The sequence below is a fragment of the Mauremys reevesii genome, linkage group 1 (genome assembly GCF_016161935.1).
Source record: "Mauremys reevesii isolate NIE-2019 linkage group 1, ASM1616193v1, whole genome shotgun sequence".
Taxonomy (NCBI): domain Eukaryota; kingdom Metazoa; phylum Chordata; order Testudines; family Geoemydidae; genus Mauremys; species Mauremys reevesii.
The window spans coordinates 281,061,996-281,075,200 of record NC_052623.1 but is presented as its reverse complement, the minus strand read 5'-3'; positions in this window follow the sequence as shown (position 1 = coordinate 281,075,200).

Below are 13,205 nucleotides of genomic sequence, written 5' to 3'. Positions count from 1 at the left end.
TGCTGTACCTTCCAAAAGCTTAATGTTCACAAAATGTAATCTAAAAAAGAAAAAATCTAGGTAACTTGAAATGTCATGTTAAACTAAGTTACATTTTATAGTAAGCTGGTTCCTTCATTACAATTGCCAGCTGGCATCACTCAAAGTTTACAACCACAGGGATCTTTAGGTTTCCACAACATTTCCGGTTGTCTCGACTAGCACCCACTACACTGCTTGTCTCTTCTCACATACAAAACCCTACTCCTGATTTTTAAAATATAAGATGGCAGATCTCTGTACGTACAACAATATTTAACCAGGCAGGATCATTTCTTTTGGAGAAAAGGGGATAGAATTCACATTTTTTTTTTCAAAGTAGGCCAAATAATTCCAAGGCAACTATTCAATCTAGCCTCAAACTGCAATAAATATTGTACAAACTATTTTTAACAAAGCAGTAATATGATCCTATTTTTCCTTTGAAAATATTTGCAATTTTTTTTTTAAAAGATTTAGACCTGAAATCCAAGAATGTGAATTTTCATTTTTAACAACCCCCGACCATTAATTACAAATCTAAGTTTATATTGTAGTTTCATTTTTTTATTAAATATGCTCGGATATACTTTCACAAAATAATCCGTACAAATCATCCCAGACTAACTGAACCTTCCTCTAAGTTTATATTTGTTAAAAAATATTGTTTAAAAAACATCTCACTGTCTCCAACAAACTTGATGGAAACATTTCATACATTCTGATAGCACTACCAGTTGTGTTCTCCTCTTAAAATGAAACATATACATTGAGAGTTTCTATTTTAAAAAGAAACAATATAAAGAAGCTACTTGCTCTGGGTAAGGAGTTGAGAACTAGTCAAAGAAAGCTCTCTAATCCGCTCTCTCCATGACAATGATCAGTTCATGAATATGAAGCCTGATTCGAAGCCCATTGAGATCAATGGGACTCTATCCATTGACTCAATGGGCTTTGAATCAGGCCCAGAAAGTATACAACATATAGGTCCTGATCCCTGAATGGTCTGTAACATGAATTTAAGTATATGTGTATAAGCAACCCTGATTACTTTGATGGGATTACACACTTATTTAAAGCTAAGCATGGGCACAACTCTTTTTCTGGATTAAGGCCTCCTAGGATAGGTCTACACTGCAATAAAACACCTGCAGCTGGCAGGTGTCCGCTGACTTAGGTTCATGGGGCTTGAGGCTATAAAATTATAGTGTAGATGTCTAGGCTCAGGCTGGAGCCCAAGGTCTGGCTCCCTGTGAGGCAGGAGGATTCCAGAGCCCAGGCTCTAATCTGAGCCTGGATGTCAACACTGCCATTTTATAGCCTCACAGCATGAGCCCTGTGAACCCGAGTCAGCTGACACAGGCCAGCTGCTTGTGTTTTATTGCATACCCATAGAAGAGAGTTGGGGTTTTTTTCCTTATACACTTAAACCTTTACAGTGCTCTGGCAGATAAATGTAATTTACACCCTCTTTAAGGCACATTTACATTGCCAGAGTGTGAAAAGGATCCTTCACATAACTGAGAGTTAGGCCCTATGGTACCTGCTGTAGTGCAGTGTTTAGTAGGACACAGGTTTCCATTTCTTGGTAAAAGAACAATTTATCATCTCTAGGATCCAGAGTAAGTGTAATGTCTGCACAGTGGACTATCTGCAAACAAAACAGCATCTATCCTGTAGGTACAGTCAATGCAGACATTACAGGGAAACTCCAAACTAAATAGCATTTAACTTCCAGGCTACAATATAAACAAAAATACAAGCCCAAACCTAGAAAACTTTAAACTATTCTGTGATTGTGAACGTTTCTACAGAACTCCAAAGTTCTACATATTTTAAACCCTTCTCCCTCCCTCCTCCAATTTTTTTAAAGCAGCTGTTCACATCTGTGACCCTGATCAATCTCTTCTCCCCTGACTTTTTTCTCATTTTAAATTGTTTTAACAATTGCTGAAACCACTATGCAGGCCATGAACAGATGCCAGGCACTGTGCAAATTGCCCTACTGAAAGCAGAACTTGGGAGAAGCATCTCCCACTGGAGCTGATTCAAACAGCATGGAGGAGAGACAGACAGCAGGAACAGGGTGAAGAACATTTAACATTATGACAAATGGCCATGGCCGTGCGTCCAAGTCTCAAGATCCAATTGTCAGTGGTTTTCTTTTTTCTTTTCTTTTTTTTTTTAAATGAAGAACAGTCACAGAATAGTGTTTTTGCTTCCAAACACGTGAAAGGTGTCCATCTCATAGACAAAGCTAGAAATGTTGTTACACTAGCTCTGAGACAGTCTGCAGTCATCATTCCGGACAAATGGAAAGAGAGACAGGATGCAAGGTTTGTGGTTTAATTAGGTCACAACTTTTATTAACTTAACTCAGCTGAAAATGGTCCAGTAGTAACTCATACAGTGCAAGTCATCAGTCCATCCTTAATCATTTCCACCTGGTGCAGGCCGCCCATCACCCCATCCCCCAGCCCTCCATTATAGGTCCTCAGATAATTGCTGGGAACCCAGTGCCCTCCCCTGATATTGGGAGTTCAGGGGCTTGTGACAGGTTGGTCACAGAGACCCCCTTGGGATTGTCATCTGATGTGCTGAAATTACCTCTCAGCCTGTTTTCCCTGCCAGTTTGGGACTCCAGAACCCTGCCTTGTTGAGCCAGACATGCTAGTGCGGCAACACAGACCCATGGTCTGGGCCACGCCCCCAAAACTGCAGACTTTAATTAAAAACAGCTCAGCAGGTTACCTATCTCCAGCTCCCAGCTCCCAATGGGGTCCAAACCCCAAATAAATCCATTTTACTCTCTATAAAGCTTATACAGGGTAAATTCACGAATTGTTCAGCCTCTATATCACTGATAGAGAGATATGCACAGCTGTTTGCTCCCCAGGTATTAATCACTTACTCTGGGTTTATTAATAAACAAAAGTGATTTTATTAAGTATAAAAAGTAGGGTTTAAGTGGTTTCAAGTAATAACAGCCAGAACAAAGAAAACACACAAGTCTAAGCCTAATACATTAAGAAACTGATTACAGGTAATATCTCACCCTCAAAGACATTCCAATAAGCTTCTTTCACAGACTAGATTCCTTCCTAGTCTGGGCCCAATCCTTTCCCTGGTGCAGTCTTGGCAGCTCTCCACTTTATGTAGCATCATTCTCTGAATTAAAAGTTGTACTGACTCCTATGGGAATTTAAGCTGCTTCAAGAATGCAGGAGTCAAAACACAAGGAACTGAAGGTGGCAAACCAGGAAAGAATAGCAAGGCATAACAATATTCTTGAGATTTAGCTTTGCTTTCAGGATAGAATCGGAGAATTCTGCCTTAGAGTTTTGTACTATGTTCCATTGCTGTGGGATCTTAGTTACTATGAGAGAAAATTAGATCACTGGTATAATTACAAAATAATTTATAATTAGTCACTGGACCATAACAATCTTCCCTGGAGTTAGATTCTAGGAATTACTATAATCAAACCTACCATTGGTGCTTCAGTCTGGTTACCTATCTTGAAAAATGGTCAGTGCCAGATACTCCATGACAAATTGAACCCCTTCCATAATGCAACTCATTATTCATTATTCTACCATTGGGAGAACTTTACTTCCTTACTATAGGCAACCATCACTTTATGTCCTGAAGCACAAGAACTGATACCTTTATATGTTTTTTTGTTCTAGCTAGTGTAGTGGCTGCTGTTATTCAGTCAAATAAAAAAACTGACCTTTGAACCTCACTAATCTTCCATGATAGTTAGTTACTACCATTAGTTAGATTCTGAACAAAACAATACTTTATTTGTAGTGTCTTTTGTTATCACTGGACACTGTCCAGTGTTACTCATTGGCTTTCTCTGTATAATTCATTGTTTCATCTTCTCAAGGTTTTTAGAGTAATTTCTATGAAACCAAGAAGTCTGGATTCTTATTAAATTCTATAGAACTTTTCCATAAGAATGTAGTATGTGGAAGAACCCCAGCCCTATTAGACACATCTGGGCTAGTCACCTATTTACAAAAGATATGTTGTTGTTCCAGTGAGCACTGACTGACAGATTATTCAGTATAATAATATCTTTATGCACTCAGGATAAACACAACATACTGGCTAGTGCTAGTGCTAACATAGTCTGATGCACATGTGTGTTTTATAGGTGGGTGATCTCAGAGAAGTTGTGGTTCAAGATATAGACACAAAGTGTTGCAAGGCCAACCTTGAACCTGACATGATTTTTGATGTGATGAGTTTGGTAACACTTGTGGCATGTAAACTGAATGTCATGTCCCTTAACTAGAACAATTGTCTCATCTTCTCACACTGGGATGCCATTGCTAAATCATGACATGGTGCTAGCTGGTGAGCTTGGTGATGAATGAAAGTTACAATAATATCATTAGAGCAAGAAGAGGGATAACAGTGTGGGAATCTGCTCAACATCTTAGATGTCTATACACAAATGCAAGAACTGGAAGTATTAATACATAAACTAAATTAATTGGCATCAAAGAGACTTGTGGGATAAATCTCATGATTGAAATATTGGGGTATAGCTTGTTTAGGAAGAAAAGCCAAGGGGAAAAAAGGGAGGAGGCGTTGCATTTTACGCCAAGAATAAATGCACTTGTTCTGAGATCAAGAAAGAGGTGAAAGGCAGACCAGATGAACAAAAGGAGGAAAAATCAGGGGTGATGTTATGGTGGGGGTCTATTATAGACCACCAAATCAAGAGGACAAGGTGGATCAGGCATTTCTAGACTGAATAAGAGAAATATCCAAAACACAAGACCTGGTAATAATGAGGAACTTTAACTACCCAAACATCTGTTGGAAGAATAATGCAGCAAACCACAAAATGTCCAGTAAGTTCTTGGAATGTGTTGGGGACAACTTTATTATTCAGAAAGTGGAGGAAGTAACTGGGGGACAGTCATTTTAGACTAAGTTGGAGGAATTATTTGCAAATCTGAAGGCTGGGGGGCCATTTGGGTGAAAGGCATAAGAGCAGCAGAATAAAGACACGGGACTTCAAATAAGCACACTTTGATTAAGTCAGGCAACATGTAGGTAAGTTCCAATGTGAAGAAAATTTAAGGGGAAAAAGGAGTTCAGGAAAGCGGGCAGTTTCTCAAGCATTAAAGGCACAATAACAAACTATTCCAACACAAAGGAAAGATAGAAAGAAAGGTAATAGACCAATATGGCTTCATCAGGATCTCTTTAACTATCTGAAAACCTAAAAGGAATCTTACAAAAAGTGGAAACATGGACTAATTGTGAATAATGAGAACAAAAGAATAGCACAAGCATGTAGGAACAAAGTCAGAAAGGCTAAGGCACAAAATGAGTTACACCTAGCAAGGGGCATAAAAAGAAATAAGAAGAGATTTTATAAAGACATTAGGAGCAAGAAAAAGAAGAATGAAAGTGTATGTCCTACACTTAGCAGGGAAGAGAGCTAATAACAGATGACATCAAAAAAGCAAGGGTTTTTACTATCGATTTTCTTTCCGTCTTCACTAAAAAAGTTAATCATGACCAGTTGTTTAATACAATTAATATTAACAAGGGGGAAGGAACACAAGCCAAAATAGAGAAAAAACAGGTTAAAGAACATTTAGCCTTGGTCTACACTACAAGTTTAGGTTGAATTTAGCAGCACTAGATCGATTTAACCCTGCACCCATCGACATGACAAAGTCATTTTTGTCGACTTAAAGGGAACTTAAAATCGATTTCTGTACTCCTCCCCCGACGCGGGGATTAGTGCTGAAATCAACATCACCAGGTCAAATTTGGGATAGTGTGGACGCAATTCGATGGTATTGGCCTCTGGGAGCTATCCCAGAGTGCTCCATTGTGACCGCTCTGGACAGCACTCTCAACTCAGATGCACTGGCCAGGTAGACAGGAAAAGCCCTGCGAACTTTTGAATTTCATTTCCTGTTTGACCAGTGTCGCAAGCTGCTCAGCACAGGTGACCATGCAGAGCTCATCAGCACAGGTGACCATGCATTTCTAGAATTGCAAAAGAGGTCCATCATGGACTGATCTGGAGGTACTGGATCTGATCCCTGTTTGGTTGAGACAAATCTCAACTGTGAGGGTTGCTCTCATCTTGGTATTCTTGCACTTCAGGGCAGGGGAAAGCAAGTCAGAAAGTTCCATGAAAGTGCCCTTACGCATGCGAAAGTTTCGCAGTCACGGGGAATCATCCCAGACCTGCAACACTATGTGGTCCCACCAGTCAGTGCATTTCCCAGAATCGGCATTCCATGGCATGAATCTGCCCCATTACCACCATGATGTCTAAATTGCCAGGGCCTGTGCTTTGAGAGAATTCTGTGTCCATATCCTCATCACTATCATGATCGTGCTGTCTTCACCTTGTCACCTGCTTTTGCAGGTTCTGGTTCTGCACATACTGCAAGATAATGTGTGAGGTGTTTACAATGCTCACAACATCAGCAGTGAGCTGAGTGGGCTCCATTCTTGCCGTGGTATGGTATCTGCAGGAGAGCAGAGTTGCAGTGGAAGTGGTGGATGACGACGGATGCCACGAGAATAGATATTTATACCGAACGATGAGAGGACCTGCAAGGTGGATTCATGGCACCAGGAGAGCAGAATTGCAGCGGAAGTGGTGGCTTGATAATGATGGTTAGCAGTCCTACTGCACCGTCTGCTGAAATCAGTATGGCATCTGCATGGAAAAAAGTCATGAAACGATTGTCTGCCTTTGCTTTCATGGAGGGAGGGGCGACTGATGACATGTACCCCAAACCACCCACAACAATGTTTTTGCCCCATCAGGCATTGGGAGTTCAACCCAGAATTCCAATGGGCAGCAGAGACTGCGGGAACTGTGGGATAGCTACCCAAAGTGCAAAGCTCCAAAAGTCGACGCTAGCCATGGTACTGTGGACACACTCAGCCGACTTAAAGCGCTTAGTGGGGACACACACAATTGACTGTATAAAATCGCTTCCTAAAAATTGACTTGTATAAATTCGACCTAATTTTGTAGAGTAGACATACCCTTAGATAAGGTAGATGTATTCAAGTTAGCTAAGCCTGATGAAATTCCTCCTATGGTACTTAAGGAACTAGCTGATTTCCTTCTTTGACAGGGTTACTGGCCTGATAGATGGTGTAGGGGGCGGAGTTATAGAGATCATAGAATGGTAGAATATCAGGGTTGGAAGGGACCTCAGGAGGTTATCTAGTCCAACCCCCTGCTCAAAACAGGACCAATTCCCAACTAAATCATCCCAGCCAAGGCTTTGTCAAGCCTGACCTTAGAGGTTTTTAAGGAAGGAGATCCCACCACCTCCCTAGGTAACTCATTCCAGTGCTTCACCACCCTCCTAGTGAAAAAGTTTTTCCTAATATCCAACCTAAACCTCCCCCACTGCAACTTGAGATCATTACTCCTTATTCTGCATCTGGTACCACTGAGAACAGTCTAGATCCATCCTCTTTGGAACCCCTTTTCAGGTAGTTGAAAGCAGCTATCAAATCCCCCCTCATTCTTCTCTTCTGCACACAATAATCCCAGTTCCTTCAGCATCTCCTCATAAATCATGTGTTCCAGCCCCCTAATAATTTTTGTTGCCCTCTGCTGGACTCTTTCCAATTTTTCCACATCCTTCTTGTAGTGTGGGGCCCAAAACTGGACACAGTACTTCAGATGAGGCCTCACCAATGTCGAATAGAGGGGAACGATCACATCCCTCGATCTGCTGTCAGTGCCCCTACTTATACAGTCCAAAATGCCGTTAACCTTCTTGGCAACAAGGGCACACTGTTGACTCATATCCAGCTTCTCGTCCACTGTAACCCCTAGGTCCTTTTCTGCAGAACTGCTTCCTAGCCATTTGGTCCCTTGTCTGTAACAGTGAATGGGATTCTTCTGTCCTAAGGGCAGGACTCTGCACTTGTCCTTGTTGAACCTCATCAGGTTTCTTGTGGCCCAATCCTTTAATTTGTCTATGTCCCTCTGTATCCTATCCCTACCCTCCAGTGTATCTACCACTCCTCCCAGTTTAGTGTCACCTGCAAATATATCTTGATTTTTAGTAAGGTTTTTGATACACTCCCACATGACATTCTCATAAGCAAACTCGGGAAATGTCTATGGTCTTGAAAGAATTACTATAAGATAAGTGAATAAAAACTGGGCATGTTTATTTTTGCTTTGAGCCCAAGATAGCATGTGTGAAAATATCAGTGCATTAGCCAAACAGTACACCCACTAATTCCTTGGCAACATTCCTTTTTCACTATATAATCAAGCAGAATATGTTTATATATTCAAGAACACTTTTAGGCAATCTAAAACTAGAATCAGCAGGGACATAGGACATAAAACTGTAAGAGGCCTCTTGGGTCATTGAGTCCAGTTCCCTGCTATCACAGGCAACCCTATCATATAGTTTTTTTTTAAATAATTGGAGATATACCCATCTCCTAGAACTGGAAGGGACCTTGAAAGGTCATCAAGTTGATCCCCCTGCCTTCACTAGCAGGACCAAGTACTGATTTTTGCCCCAGATTCCTAAGTGGCCCCCTCAAGGATTGAACTCACAACCCTGGGTTTAGCAGATCAATGCTCAAACCACTGAGCTAGCCCTCCCCCCATATACATCTCTTCATAAACTATCTAGCTCCATCTTAAAGCTAGTTTTGTTTGCCCCCGCTACTTCTATTGGGAGGCTTTTCCAGAATCTCACTCTTCTGATGGTTAGGAACCTTCTTCTAATTTCCACCCCTAAGTTTATTAATGGTAATTTTTTTTTGTTTGTTTTTGTGCCAGCATTATCCATTAGCTGAAATCGATGGTGTTATGGATTGTAACATCTTTGAAGCTGGGACTGTCTTATGATATATTTATTCAGTGTTAGCAAAATAAGGGCTCCATGTCAGTTGGGACCTCTAGGCATTACAGTACTACAAATAATAAGTAACATGCCATAGGAGTTTTAATGACCACAAGTGATCAAGAGACTTTAGTTTTATGTTCCATCCAAATGATCTTTCTGAAAGATTATTCTACTGTCCTCTTAGGCTGTGCTCAAGAAAGGAAAATGGTATTGATGGAAATATTGCCAGGAAAATAATAGTAATAAATAGGGCTGGATGACTTCTTAGTAGCAAATAATTTCTGTCAGTTTAGTCTGTATTTCTGTTCATGAATTGTCCCCAAAGAAATGGTGAGGTTTATTTATGCATTCATTATTTGAATTGCTTCCAGCTGAGGAGACAAGTAACAGTGTGAATATACACGTTTCCCAAACGTTCACATAGAAACAGCCTTCACATGCACAAATGTTACAAGGCGGTTGAACAAAACCAAAACTAACGTGATTTACAATTCTTGCTTGCAAATAATTTTTTCCTAGTATTCATCCAGCCATAGAGCGAACTTTTTTCAATTTAAATATTTTTTTACTTAGAGTGTAAAGTCCCCCTTACTTTCTTACATACATAAGCATGGACAGGTGCTGGTTGTATTCTCAAAAGAACCTTACATTTTCTTCTTTTTTTTTTTTATACAGCTGTTAGGGACTGTGGATCATGAATCATGAAGACAAGCAATCTCTAAAATCTTAGGGGGAAAATTACTGCTTCCTTTTATCTGAATTAAATTACACACTATAAGAAGATCATAAATATTAGTCAACATATTGGTTATGACATTGTAAATATTATTCAACATACTGGTCATCACGTATGTTCATAATTCTTGATAGATCTTCTGGATACAGCTGAAGATTAAATACACCATAAATATTAGCCAGGAAAGCCCGTCTTTAAATAAAAAACAACCATAAAACACTTTTTGTCAGATACGGTGACCAATCTCCGGCTTCAGTTCTTAATTTTCCTTATTACTAAATAATGTCTCAGGGCCAAATCCTGAAGTTTTTAACTAGAGTTCAGTTGTGCCATTTAGGACAGCCAGTAGTCAGGGATGGAGTTACCTTGCTACACAGGAAGCTCTGGGAGGCATTTTGTCTCAGGAAAGCTGAAAATAGCACCTCCTGGGACTCCCACTGTGAAGAATGAGCAAACTCCTACTGGCATCACTTAATGGGAATAAAACTAAAATATAATTTATTATTTCATCTGCAGTACCATGTTGTATCAATCCCTTTGGTGTTATTCCCTAACAGAGCGAAACGTAATCACTTATTTATAATCCTTGGCTTTTGGATCATGAATCTAAATTAAGGACAAAGTGTCCTATAGTTTTAATAATCATGAAGTCCTGGTTTTACTCTAAGTAGGGTGTCTTCCTGTTACTTGTACTGATGATTTCCCCTGGAGTAGATGCACTGCTCAATGGACACTTTTTCCGTTCCCTTCACCCAAGAGGTTGGAATCCTTCTTTAGGCAACTTTGACCTTCCACATCTGCTATTTTTCAAACAGAAGTGTGCCATAATACTGAATTGACGTAATCTATATATTTCTTTCAGGTGTAATTATTACAGTATCTCAGTGCTGTGATACTGGGTCGTGGCATTGTCACTAGGTCTACCAAGAAGGGGAAGGTTATAAGTACCCCAGGTACAGTGGCTTAAGCCAGTGGTTCCCAAACTTGTTCCAACGTTTGTGCAGGGAAAGCCCCTGGCAGGCTGGGCCAGTTTGTTTACCTGCCATGTCCACAGGTTCAGCTGATCGTGGCTCCCACTGGCCGTGGTTCGCTGTTCCCGGCCAATGGGAGATGCTGGCAGTGGCGTGGGCTGAACAAGCGGAAGAACAAGTTTGGGAACAACTGGCTTAAGCAGTTAAAATTCATGGTAAAACACAGCAGTTCCTCCACTGATTAGTAGGGTTGCCAACCTTCCAGGATTGTCCTGGAGTCTCCAGGAATTAAAGATTAATTTTTAATTAAAGATTATGTCATGTGATTAAAACCTCCAGGATTCCATCCAACCAAAATTGGCAACCCTACTGATTAGTGCCTGGGATACACTCTCCAATCCAGCCTGACCTCTGTGTTATCCCCCAGCTGTTAGGGCAGTGCTTCTTGAAGGGTTCCTGCTTGCAGTCTGCTTCAACTGTAGTGACAGCTAGGCTGGAAGGCCACCAACAGTCCCTGGCTGTGTATAATCTCTGCAAGGACAGTAACCCCTCCTCTTGAGTCCAACGCGCAGTCAGAGCACTTCCCAGGCTAATCCCCAGTGTGTAGGTCACTTTCTTTGCAATAGCCGTCTTCAGTCTCATGCCCCTTTAAAGACTGGGCTAGCCACTGGCTGTGTCCCTGATAGTATGTGTGCACTGCCTCTGGAGGTGAGCCTCCCAACCTAGGTCCATAGATTTGGGCTAGTGGCGCTTGCACTAGTGAGGTAAAAATAGCTGTGTAGATGTTATGGCTCAGGCTCACAGTTCCCCTTTCCCCCACCCCTCAGACTTGAGAGCTCAAGCTTCAGCTTGAGTCACAACATCTACATGACTTCTTTTTAGAGAACCAGTGCAAACCCTCACTAAAACAAGTCTATGAACCCAATCTTTGAGACTAGGTCTCAGATGCAGTGTAAATGTACCCGGAGAGTCCCCTTCCGGTCCCTCACTAGGAGCCCAGTGGCTGCTGGGCCCCTGCTCAGTCTCTGCTCCTTCCCACAAGTTCTGTAGAGGCCTGAACCCTGTTGCAGTGTCTGCCAGTCACAGCTTGCTCTGCACAAGACTTTTCAGCTTCTGCTCCCTTGGTCGGCTTCCTGCTCTGCATGCCTCACATCTATGACAACTTCCCCTCTCTGCTCCCAGCTTGCCATGGATGAGGTGGCCCCTCCTGTGGCTCTTCAATTCCATCTTCCCTACTCACCTTCCTGCTTTCCACATGGCTCAACTACAGCATACCCTGCTCCACTGCTGTCTTCCCAGAGAGAGAAAGAGGCCCCTTCCTGGGTCTGTCCCTTTTAAAGAGTTACTGCCTGTATTGATGGGGGAAGGGGACTGGGTCTGCTCTTCCACCCTAGAAAGTCATAGGTCAGTGAGACAGGAGTCAATGGGATGATTCATTCATGCGATGTTAATTCGTTGCTTATCAGAGTCAGTGCCGGCACTGGGCATAAATAGACTAAGCAATTGCTTAGGGTCCCGAGTAGCTCAAGGGGGCCCCCTATTCGATTTTTTAGTATGTGTTGTGTGGGTGGGCAAAAATATTCCCCATTGGACTAGCACTGCCTCTGATTCAGAGTCATCACACAAGTAATTGTGATCATCCTTAATAATGGTTAATCCAATCCAATACAGCACAAAACAAGAATCCTATTCTACAACTATCAGTACTAATGAATGTGTCTTTAAGTGGCCAGTACACAAAAGGAATTGTAACATAGACTTGCATTTTTCCTATTGCCTACACACAGCCAAATATATTCCCAATGTAATTCTGTTACCAGAGATGCATTAGGTGCATTAAATTAGTTATGAGGGCCAGAGATAAGGAGTTCATTGTGGAAGCCTCCAGTTCTATCCCACTTTACCCTAATTCTTCCCATGGATGTCCATACTGACTTCATTTTGCAATTCATCACTGTAATATATGGCCTGTCTGATATTTAGCTATTTATCAGAAGTAGAGACTGCTTAACAAAGGAAATGCCCTGCCAATGGATTTCTACAACTCTTGTATTGAAAACATTAGGAACTGAGCATTGGTTAGTTTAAGACATGTCTCTTTCTTCATAAGACTTAGATGTTATCCTGAGTAGCAAAGGTCATAATCAGGGTTTTGATTTGGCCTGTTACAGAAATAGGGGGTACCTGCAAAGTTCTGACCAATATTTGGATCTGGAACTCTTACAAGTTTTGTAATGCTTGATTCTACAGTTTGAATCTGGGCTCATATCTAATAGGAATGCAACAAATTCTCAACACTCATTTATCTTGTACTTCCATGCATTTGATTTCTAACACCTGTTAGAAATCCAGGGGAAGGCCTATCTTTTGTATCTGACACAAGCCATACAAATCTCTTTAATCGCTATTACAGTTCATACAGTCTTTTCTTAATGAACTGATGATAACATCTGGACTAGTTTAGGCGTATTGCCTTGTGTAATGGTACTGGTTTCTTTTGTGAAATCTTGGAAGAGTTTAAACAGGCAAGTAGGAGAATGGAGATGGGAGAGTGGTAGATAGATATCTATCTGTATATATAAATGTGTATTT